We start from the raw sequence: 12,722 nt of genomic DNA, 5'->3' as shown, positions 1-12,722 counted from the left end.
GACCTGTCTCACCTACTCACAGTTGCTAGGCTATAATTGGACCATCACTAGTGTTTGAACCTGAGCATGGTAGCCTGTATGAATAAATGTCCTTGCAGAGATGGAAAAAGTGAAGACACGTTAGCGGTTATGACTTCTTTACAGTAAGAGGTGATTTGGGGTCAGGGGTAGAGAGGAAATCTCATGGCTGAACATGATGAGATAGAGTTAGAGAATGGATGTTGTTAATGCACAAGCAGGTGGAGGAGAGGAAGGAGAGGAGAGAAGAACACGGGATGAGAGGAGGTAAGTGAGGAAAGGAAAAGTAGAGTAGAAAGGAAGAAAATGATGAGAGGAGATGAGAGGAAGAAGGATAAGAGAGTAATGAAGAGGAGGAAAAAGGAGGAAGCAGAGGAGAGAAGGATGGAAGGAAGGAAGGAAGGAAGGAAGGGGGAATCTGAGGCCGAAAGGTTGGATAGTTAACTGTCAGATTAGCTTACCGCCCTCAGAGGCTGTCTTTGTGAGGGCAGCTGGTGGCTGGTGGTAGCTGGTGGGGGGTTGAGGGGGGTGAGATGGGGCCTGTACCTGTGACTCACTGGCCACAGGTGTCAATCAAACCCGACCTGGCTGCCAGAGGAATGTGGTAAACAAGGCTGTGTGGTCTCTCAGCGAGCGGCGTCCAACGGCGGCCGGGGCAGCAACGTGACGGCTGAATCAGACGTTCAGCTGCTCGCCGCAGTGCAGGTAACACCTGGGGGCGAGGAAGACAGAAAATACACCCGTATCTCTGCCTCAGCTTTGTGTTTTTTTAGCAGTTGTAATCGTACGCCAGGTCCTCCTGCCTGGAGGCGATGTGAGCAGAGGTTATTGTTCAGTCATCTAACAGCGCACCTTTCTTCCTTCTCAGGTTCCACTGGAGCACTTTCATTTGTCTCGGAGTCTTTTATTTTCTGCAGGCGTAAAGCTCTAAGAAACACTGACATTAAATACAATATTTGAAAGGCTCAGCAAATTGCCAGTCTAATAATATATTATTTAGACTTGCATTTATGTCATTTTTCAAAATATAAATTAAGGGGAAAAAAAGATAGCTCTGATGAATATGTGGTACTTCTCAGGTGAGATGTTGGTTATAATCAGCACATGGCTGAGGTGCTGAGGTGAGGTCATTGAGGTCATGTTCATCGTATTATTTCTGTGAATATGGAAGTTTAAAGCGAAAGTTAAATTCTACAATCACAACACAATTTGCATGTGTTGTTTCTGATATTTCTTTCCTCAATGTCTTTAAGTGCCATAATGCCTATGAAACATTTTGAAGAGTTTTGTTGATGGCTGTTCGAAACTGTCTTAAGCAGATGGAGTTGCACTTTGTGTAGCATTTCTAAACTCTTTGCATTAGGGTCCATCACCGATGTGACTGACACATCAGTGTTGCTCTGACACACTCAGCACTGACTTGGTCTTTACTTTAGTACATGGCAACTACTTTTCCTGACCCGATCGCTAGAATAAATACTGGCAATGAAACGTTATTTCTTTATGTTCACTTTTCAATGTTATGTTGTGACACTGCCGTCCTTATGGTCTGGTTAGGTTTAGGCACAAACACCACTTTGTTAGGATTAGGAACAGATCATGTTTTGGGTTAAAATACCTGGTTCTTACACCACAAACACAGCTGGAAATTGTCCCAATGTCTTGTTAAAAATATCCGTAAAAAAAAAAAAAAATGTAATGAAGCTTATGAAACCTATACATTTAACATATCTGTGGTTTTCAGAAGCATTCAGTGCCAACATTTTATCATCATACTTTAACATTGTATTTTACTCTTAAAAATATCGAGTGTATGAGCTCTTACAAATGTTGAATTGCCATTTCGCACTGCAAAACTGAAAAATGAGCAAAACAACAGTAAATCTGGCTGCACACACACACACACACACACACACACACACACACCTCAGTACAAACATAATTCAGACACACCAGCTGATCTTGCAGCACATTCTGCCACTGCACTCATTACGCTTCTGTGATCACTTTTCAATCTTTGTTTTGCTCTTTGGTTTATTCTGCTGTGTTTTATCTGTTTGGGTTTTCTTTGATGATTATCTATTATGTTGTATGTCATCCATTTTCTCTGTCGCTATTTTAGTTGACAATATCTCTATCTGTATCCTTGCTCTCATGCCACCATGTCATGTATTATTGTTGTTCAACAGAAAGACTCCAGCAGTGTGTGGTCTCTGGTGCTGCTGCTGTTCACCCTCAGATGACCTCAGACTGCAGAAGAACTGCTGATGTTTGAGCATTGAGCTCTTGTCTTACTGTCTTTTCTCACAAAAAAAACTTTTCTACAAGTTTCCTCCACTTCTGTTTTATTCTGCAACTTTCTTACGCTGTGGTAGCTACTGTATGTGGAAAAAGGAAGGGTTTGATCTGGAGTCACAGCATAATGTAGGCATTGGGTTAAAATGTAAATTGGGAATGTCAAGTGTTGCTCCCTGAAATGTGAATTTTTATGCAGTAAGTCGTCTTCTACTTGTATAATCCTGAACCTGAATCCTGAGAATTAATACTGTAGGTATGTGTAGATGTGATTTGACTTTGATAAACGATATCATATAGTTAATTATGAGTCAATTACTGCTCATGTTTTTAAGAAACACATGAAGGTGCATTTGAAGCAAGACTATACAGTTTGTTTTGTGATATGGCTTTTGTTTTTACAATTTTATTGACTACATATTGTTTAATTTTAGTAAGTCAACATCTATTTATTTCCATTTATTTGGATTATTTATTGTTGGCTGAAATCCTAATCTTCAGTGTTGATTATGTTTTGTGTAGTTTGTTTTTAATTATTTTATTATTGCCTCACAATCCAGAAGGGAATTTAATTAAGACAAATGTGCAAAACTAAATACTTAAGATTTTATTTTGTTAAAAATGCAGAACATTGCACCATCAAGGTCGGAGTAAATCACTAAACTTTATCTGCACTCTCAGGGAAGCTAAAGGGGATTTTCTTTTTTAAATTAAAAAGGAATTCCCTTTTAGACGGAAATGAACTGAAATAGCTCACATCCCCTTTTCTACTTTTTCCCCATCAGATTGTGGGAATTTCTAGTAGAGCCGAAATGTTTAGTTGATTTATTGATTAGGGAATTTTTAATAAGCAGTTAATCATTGCAGTCTTTTTGTTTTTAAACAAAAATATCAAATATAATAAAGAGCATAAGAAGGAATTATAATTGACTGAGAACTGAAAATGATTGTTATTGCAGCCCTAATGTAGACATGATGAAAGCTATTGAATACAGATGACATGTCAAAGTGGGTCAGACATCATTCAGCCAGTTGCAAATGGGACATGTGTTCGTATTTGCTCTCTGATTCCTGCCTGATAAAAGCACACACATCAGGATTTTCCCCATCTTTCCTCGGTTTGATTTTCAGAGCATGAAGGGTGACTGGCATCTGCATCTGCCTGTGTCTACATGCATGGCAGCACTTTTAGCGCTCATGTGCAGCTACGATGCGTCTGTGTTAGCTGTTAAACACCTCTGTTCCCTGTCAGTTCATCTGTGTCTTAATGTCTACGAACGAAAAGATCCAGGGCTGATTTACTCTGTAATGCTTCGCCTCCCGTCTGATGGGAGCTTGTTTTTCACACAAGCTGTTCAAATATTTCACTTCCTACTGTACAGTCTGAGGTGTGAAAATGAATTGTGATTATAAGGATTTTAAGGCACACTCAATAAGGAGCAGCTGATTTGTCATTTTGCCAAGATCTATAGTGTTGGCCCCTCAGTCTCTGCTGGACTGTGTCGTTTCGGAGCTTACAGGCTCGATTTTGACTTTGCACTCAGCTTTTATGTGATTTTTATTTTATGGGTGCTTCGGCACATGGAGCTGTTTTATTTGTTTGCAAACTACATCGAGAATTCTGCTGCTGTGGCCAAAGTGCTTAAAAAGAAGTTTGAATAGTGTATTGGCCTAGATAAAGGAAAAATAAACTGCAGTAAATCATTTTTCCCTTTTAGGTAACTCTATATTAAGCTCCTTGTATTAAGTTAACCCTTAATAAGGCTATAACAAACAGTAATTGAGTTGAGTTGCTGATGACATTATAACTGCTTAACATGAGCATGTTAGCATTGTCTTTGTGTACACGTTAGCATTTAGCTCAAAGCACCACTGTGCTGAGTACAACCACACAGAGCAGCTGGCTATAAACTCTTAGTCGTGTTGACACATTATTTAAATATTAATATTATATTAATATTTAAATGTTTTTGCATTTTCTCTTTTAACTGTATCTGACCAGGATGCCCATTGGGTTTAATGATCTTTGTTACAGAGACCTGGAACAAATCTAGTTAACATGGAAACACACACAGTTCATTTACAACAATCAAAAATAACAGTAGTTGTCACCCTTTTGACTTGTCATCCCTTAAAATGAATCATTTCACAACCCGTGTTGTGTTCTCAGTGTTGGCATGAGTTGTGAGCATTTACAATAATGAGGGATTTTCCCTTCTACTTTAATCTGAAGGATTTTTAAAGGCTTAAAGAGGCGTAAATTACTAAAAAATCCAGCCCAGCTCACTAGAAAATATTTTTATGTTTCTGCAGAAAACAAATACGTTCAAATCTGTATGTTTCACATGTGTCATATCAACATTTCTGCAATATGTGTGATATCGCCTTCACATTACAGGTATATGTGCTGCAGGATGGGAGGGAATGGTCACAAGAGACCACTGCTGGAGATGTCATTTCCACATTTGCAAGAGTGAAACAACGGCATGTTTTTGTCTTGACAATATCTAGGTATGTCTAAGGCAACTGAACCTGAAGTGTTTTTGTGCGTAAACCTAACCAGACCTTAAGCACAGAGTTGTCACAACATAAAATTGAAAATAGAACCTAAAGAAACATTAAGTTGCAACCTAAAGAAATGTATTCTGGTGATTCGGTTGAAAAAAGCTGCTTTATGTTCTTGTTACTTTTCAGACAACACCCAGGTTGGGAGCCACTGACAGTTAATATCACGGTCGTGTTGACACTGTCTTCTTATATTTGTGTTTTCTGGTGTTTTTTGGCCTGTTTCCAGTGTTTCCTTCTGTGCTCCTTCCCCAGTCTGCTCTCCCTCCACACCTGCACTGTTGTGTTTTTCCACTCATTAACCTAACCTGTGTTTCTGAGCCTTGCTCCGCCTGCACCTCATCCCCTTGTTAGTTTAGTTTGTATTTTAGACATCTGTTGTGTTTCCCTGATCCTGTCGTGATCCTGAATAAAACTTCATCTGTTGAAATTCCTGCATTCGGGTCCACCTTCTCTGCTCCAGCGTGACACTTAGCACACTCATGAAACATGAAAAGCGATGAAAGAAAATATATACTCACCTACAATGGTCTTGGACAATTTTATTATTGTAATTTTTGAATACCTGATATATTGGCAACCTCTCTGACTGAAACTTGTCTTGCAAATTATTCTTTGTCAAGGTCTGGAATATAAAAATGCCCCTTTGCCAAGTTCAGATAAATATACTCTGGAGACATTAGAAATGATCCATCTAGATAAATGGATATTACAGCTGAAAGGACATTTACAATGAAAATATATGTTAGAACATGAACTATCCTCCATACTTTTAATAAGCTCCATCCACTTAATATACATTTCGCTTATCAGTTCTAATATTCGAAATAAAATGAAGATAAGAAATGTCAGCATGACAAAGTATCATCATAATCTAAAACAGATAAGAATGAACTGAGCACGATTTTCTGCTGTACAGAAAGAAAAATCCTACAATGGGATTAATTTTCATCCACAGCGGTGTGTTACGACATCTTAATGTGTTCTTGAATAAGTTCTTCAGTTACCTCTTATTCACCGCTTCTGCTTATCTCTGTGGCTCATTCCTCTATTGCAACAATACTGAGAGTTAATCTTCCAGACGAGGCACAGAGATACTCTCATGTATAAGTATGTAGCTACAGACCTGCAATCAAGCACAACAAAGCTTTAATTCAGAGCGTTAAGCACAATCAAGTCTCTGTGAAGCAGTTCAAACAGAGAAGCACAGTGTTTCCTACAACAGTTAAGAGACGGCTCTAAGTGCTCCACATGGAGGGACGGATCAATACTTAAGTACAGCACAGCAGCTGCCCTGACAGCCCATCCTCTCCCCCAGTGTCTGATGCAGCAGCGGGGAAAGTCAAAACATCAACTGCTCGGAGGTCTGGCACATGACAACTTGACAACCGTCTCTGTCATTTTGAAAATCTTGACAAACGACACATTTTTGTGGTCACGTTCCTCAGCATCTTTTCCCAGCAGTGTGCTGCAGCTGAGGCTGATGTCTGCGCTACAGCTGCATCTGAAAAGGCTTCACGCTAAGAAGCTCGCAAATGGCTTGTTTTCAATCAAGTACTCAAAGTGTCCTCAGCAGTGTTGGGATTTGTGTATTGTTCAGGGAAATCATCAGATAAGAATTTGTTGTTGTTTCAAGGAGCGATGTGTTGATGACTGAATGGAAACAAGCGATTACAGCGTTTTAAATAAAAAGAGGTAAAAAAAAATCTGAATGTTTGTCATCCATTTTAAAACAAGACGAGTTCTTTGGACCTTAAAAATATCACATTTTGAACACACTAATCTGACCATTAGACTGAAATGTTGTTACGCCATTTTGTGCTGATTGTGGTATGGAAAGGCCAGGGCTCACACTGTATTACATTACATTTGACAGCCAAGCACAATAACTGATTTTGCAATGTTGTTACAACATTACATGTAACTATAGTTTGATGGGTCTGAGGTTGCTGAGGTGGGTCAAAGGAATTTAGATTTTTCTTGAAAAAGCCATTCTAGGTAATGTAAAGTTAAATGGGCCATTTTTTAAAGCTAGAGTATGCTAACTATGCTAGTCTTTTTGGTTCACCACTTTGGCCCAAGTTGAAATATCTCAATAACTATTAGAAGGATTACCATGACATTTGTCTTGACATTCAGAGTATCCAGTTACTTTTTCTTTAGCACTGCCACGATGTCCACGTGTGTTTTTTCTGTGAGATATCTCAACAAGAATGAGATGGATTGCCATGAAATGCCATTAAACTAATGACATTCCCATCAGCTGCTGTACTGGTGTTAAGTGCCAATTAGCAAATATTAGAATGCTAACACATAACTAAGACATGAATGTGGTAAACGTTTTATATGCTTAAACCTCAGCCAGTTACTGTAATATTGTCATTGTGAGCATGTTAGCATGCTGACATTAGACCTTAGGTAAAGTTCTTCTGTGCCTACAGGAAGTCGACTGTCTGCACCAAAAACTGAAGCCCATTGAACTGAATGACATTGCCATCCTTTTGTTTCAAAAACAAATTTTGCAATATGGCTTACCTATTATGTCATGTAATGTGAGACCAACGACCTTTCCTTTCCTTTCCTTTCCTTCTCTTTCCCTTACCCCCTATACCCCTACACATGCAATCCATACACAAATGCCTACTCAAATAGTATAAAAAGAAACTCTAAATGTGAAATCTCAAGTATACCTCCTGTTAATTTCTTAATTAATAATTTCTTATCCTTATTTCCATTTTTCTGGTTGCTGTTGTTTCTCTGCATTGCCATGTATGTCTTCTTGTTAATCATTTATGTTGCATTATCAATAAATTCTTAAGAAAACCGAGTGGGAAGTGCACCTGCTGTATAAGGGAACAGAAACCAGAGTTGGCAAAAGTCTGGAGCCTGAGAAAGAACAAGCAGTGAGAGGAAGTAAGAAAACTAAACCACTTCTCCATGATAACTAAACTGACTGGACGAAACTTAAATCAAAAGAACAGACAGAGCCTAGTATAAATTAAACCTTTGATGACATGAGCAGAAAGAGCATTCTGTTTCCTGTGCAGTTAATAGTTCTGTATCATATCATATTCATATATCAATCATATTTTAGCTGTTTGTTATAAATCAGTGGCAGCACCTTAATGTGAAAGCAGTCGTACTGGCTCTGCCCTCTCAGATCCAAGGTAAGTGCATATTTAGACGTTTTCCCACTTGCATTATTGAATACTGTAAGTACATGTTCTGCAGATTCAACCAACACTATTTCACTTTCACTCCAGCTCAATCCACGTTTGTAGATTTTAGCTCAGTGATTGCAAACAATAATTTGTCTTTATGTTACCGGAAAAGTTTATATTAATTAAGCAGGATTTTAATTTGAATGCAACATCTCACTAGACTCCATATTTAGTCAGTTGATGAGAGCATACTGTATTTATAAACACTGATTTAAAAGCCTGTAAAAAGAATACTTTAAAGTCTTAGGAGCTAACTTTGAATGTCTCATGTGACTTTACATCTATAAATGTCTCCTCTAAACAGGAAGTGAGACCATTATCAGAATGAACACAATGGAAATCGATTATGACACAGATAGTCAGAACTTCACAATGGAAGGCCTCATTAGCCAAGGTACAGTATCAACCTGAAAACATATGGACAAATAAAAGGGATTAAGAGTATATGGTAGGGTAATCCATGTTCTTTTGGAAACTAACCTGTTGGTTGGTAACTTAAAAGAGGTCATATTATGCTTTTTGGGTTTTTGCCTTTGCTTTATTGTGTTATGTAGCATTTTTGGTCTGTCCACACCAGAGGGAGTTACTCTCCCCTACAGAAAACACTCCTCCTGCACTTCCTGAAACGCCTGGTTTGGAGTCGAGCCTTTACTTCTGTGACTTATGTGGTCACTATGTAACAGGCGTTATATAAATATATATTTTTATATATTTATATATATATCATTATGAAATATATACACTCCAGTCAGTCAGCAGACATACAGTTGCTACTGCTGTAGCAGAGTTATTTTAGATCACACTACCTTGCTCGGCATGACCCGTATGGAGTTAGATTTGTGTCTTTATTACATGCGAGAAAATAAATGATCTGAGAGAAAAAAAAATGTTTGAGAGAAAAAGTTATTACACTGATAGCAAAAAAGCATTTCATGAGAGAAACAAAAATATTTGAGAGAAAAAGTTTTCATACCAATAGCAAAATTAATAATATTTGTGACTAAGTATTTTCTCATAGAACATAAAAAATATTAATTTGAATTTTTTTTAATTACTTCTGAGAAAAAAAATCTCTCAAAATACTTTTTTTAACTCTCCAATATATATATATTTTTTTGATTTTTTGAAAATAAACATTTTCTCTCAAAAAAAAGTGTTTCTCTCAAAATGTTTTTTCAAAATTCTCTCTCTCAAAACACAAAAGTCTTTGCTCTCAATGTAATTTCTTGGTCTCGTGTCAGGATTTTGCTCTCGCTGTGAAAATAATGTCATGGGCGGGGCCACGTTCCTATTGGCCAGTCGGGTGAGAATCGTCTTGGGAGTCGAACTGAATCATTACACCATTGTCGATTCACCAGCATACGTAGATGCACTGCTTTAGTTGAGCACGGAGACTCCAATGTTTGGGTAAGATGGTGACACACACAACTCGATGGGTAGCTAGCTGGCTGAGCAAGTTGGTAATGAAAATCATTCCCATCATAGGAATGACTGTCTAGCCCTAGCAGGTTAGAGAGTAACAGATCAAAGGTATTAAGGATGTGTAACTGGTTAGTAATGTGGAGTTCAGCTCAGCTAACATCACTGAAGATTAAACATTAAGGGCCGGATCTACTAAGATCCCACATTGCTTGTACTAATCTGCGTGGGCAATCTAGAAATTTGCGTTTGGGGTTGAACCGCGGTTTGCGGGCGATTTATATTTTATTTTGACAACAGGTGCAAACGTGTTGGAGACACGCCTATTTAAATGAGGATTTAGCGTGTTTCATGGTTTTCAGCATGGCGAGTTTGAGAGAGCGAAAGCGCAAAGTGAAATTGGAACCTTTGGAATTAGAAGTGTTGGTAGAAGAAGCGAATAAGCATTTCAATGAGCTGCAGCAAAGGAATCTGACGGTCGCGCAAAGGAACGTTGTGTAGGAGAAAATCGGTGAAAAAGTTAATGCTGTTGGAAAAAACAGGCGAACAGTGGATGAAGTGAAAAGGAGAAGAAGAACAAAAGAAAAAATGGCGTATAAAAATATAAATATAATAATAATAGTAAACTTGCAAGGAGTTTTGTTATTGCAGGTACTGCGTGACTCCTTCTTGTAGCTGGCTCCAAATCCGCTCTGAGTTCCTCCAACAGCTCCAAAATGGCAAGGCTGGATAGGCGATATGTTCTAATGATAGTTTCCTCATTCATCCCAAAAATGTTCACACAAGGGTGAAAAATGCGTTCTCGGCGTCTCCTTCCATTGTTTCGGCGTCTCCTTCTTGCAACAATAACGGCAGACGTGTGTGCGCAATTACGCATACAAACCGCTTGCACCTCCCTTTGAGACATGTTAAATATAGACGCAGTTTCTATGAGCAAAATTGCTTTCCGGTTTGATAAATCACTTTACTAAATTAATATATTTACATTTTCTCCACCCACAACACGCACAATTGCGTGTAAACGCCCCATGTTGCATATTCATTGCTGCAAACGTAGTAACTGAATGCAGACGCGCTATTTTGCACCTTTGACGGATGCAATCAATCACTGTCTAATGTTAGCTAGCTATAGGGTTGCCACCTTCTGTGCAGACTAGCTGAAAGTTGTCCAGGAGATTGTATATGATGAACAAGCAGTTACTCTTCAGGTGCTTTGAGGCTAGCAAGTGCAAAGGTAGAAACTAGCTCACTACTCACTAAATAGGTCATCTAAATCAACACATTCATTTGGCATTTGATTTAAAAATAGTATAAACCAGGTGAGTTTGCAAGTTTACCTAGCATGGTGGCTAATTAGCGATTAGCTTTACTAGAGATTAGCATGCTAATAATATAATACACATTCATGAATATGAGTGCTATTCTTTGTCCATGACAATCTGGCAAACACACAGGCATGCAAACAGGTCAGGGCTGAAAAAGGTGATAAGGATATTGGGGGGTGTTCTTGCACAGTGTGTGGTCCACCTCCCCGTACTGCACATCCTCCCTTTTGAAGAACTCCACAGCTGTCTTCTCCCTGGACTGGAGGGTGTACTTGACCGTTTGAATGGCATTGAATGTTGAAATGTTCATGTTTCCACTTCTATGATCAATGACCTCATTCATCAAGCTAAAAGAAGACTCGACTCTGGGTCCATGGAAGATGCTGTATACATACTGTATCCAACGTCACCATTTTAGTCGACGAAAAGTCTTGGCATTTTAGTCTAGTTTTAGTCAAAGAAAATCCAAAGTATTTTAGTATAGTTTTAGTCAATAGTCTTTTTTTAGTCTTTGAAAGCAGATTGACAGTAATGTTAATCACAATTAATCTAGTCAAACCACTAGATTCATTTTAGTCATTTTCTCACTCGTCTCACAAGATTTATGTCATTATTACCTGATTAAGTAGTATGGAAGAATTATCCTATCTTTATTCAAGAGCGTAGATTTTCAGTTTGAGAGCATGATTTCATTCCTTTTCAGTGACACAGCTCCTTCTCGCGCTCAGATTTATTCTCCTCGCACTCATATTTTCTGCTCGCACTTGGATGTCTGCTGCTTTCTTTCAAAATGTGTGCTTGAACTCAAAAATCACATGCTCGTGCTCACATTTCTTCTGCTTGCACTCAAAAATTTCGCTCGCATTCAAATATGTCCTGCGCTCGCTCAGATCTAAAGTCTGCGCGCTCAAAACTAATGTGCACGCACTCAGAACAAGCACCTCCTCTCAGGTTGAGGAGTCTGCTCAGACTCAAGGCTGTCCCTCCTTGCGCTCAAAATATTGTGTTTCACCAGCCAATAGGGGACAGCTAGAGTGTGGACCAATCAAATGATGGATGCCGCCTTGGGTGCGTTCCTTTGCACCCAAGGCGGCATCCATAAAGTAGCTCCACATGTTGAATGATTAGGAATGCTACGTTGCTAGAGGAGCAGCTGCAAAGACACGTGTTGCTGCTTTCTGTCAGCCCGTGCCACACCGATGTGAACCTAAAACACTGCTGACGTGATGTCTGAAGTAAGATAGGTAATAGGTTGCTAAAGATCCCACCAAATTTGATTTTTTTAAGCAGGTAAATTGACCCAGATGAAGCTACGACATCTCAGGAATAATAAGTTTTATCAGGCAGGAATACATTTATTGAAACACGGGTTAACACGTGAAATTACTCTGTAGCACGTTTCACCAGAGAAGCTGTTTGTACTTGCCGCACTTAGCACAGAGCACCGGTGTTGTGTGTGCTCCTCACTCAGGCGCACACACACACACACACACACACTGGCAGCAGTGCAGGAGGAGAAAACAACTGACGCGCATCCAGTGAAGGCTTTTTGGATTGTAATTTAAAAGTCTGTGACGAAAAAAGAGACACATTGTATTAAGTTTTTATTTGATTAAGTAGACTTTGTCTCGTCTTTTTTCGTCAACAAAAAATGCCTGTTAATTTCGTCACAGTGTTTAAGGGCATTGATTTCGTCTCGTCTTCGTCTCGTTTTCGTCATGAAATAAACCATCGTTGACGAATATTTTTCGTCTCGTCTTGCCTGACGAAATTAACATGCGTGGTGAATCGATAAGACTCCAGTCTTATCGATTCACCACGCGAAAAGCTCCTTGTTCTTCTTCTTCCTCGTGTTTAACGGCGGTTGTCGTCCAGCCAA

The sequence above is a fragment of the Pagrus pagrus genome, assembly GCF_965226575.1.
Source record: "Pagrus pagrus genome assembly, chromosome: 5".
Classification (NCBI taxonomy): domain Eukaryota; kingdom Metazoa; phylum Chordata; class Actinopteri; order Spariformes; family Sparidae; genus Pagrus; species Pagrus pagrus.
Note: the sequence above shows the minus strand (reverse complement) of the source record.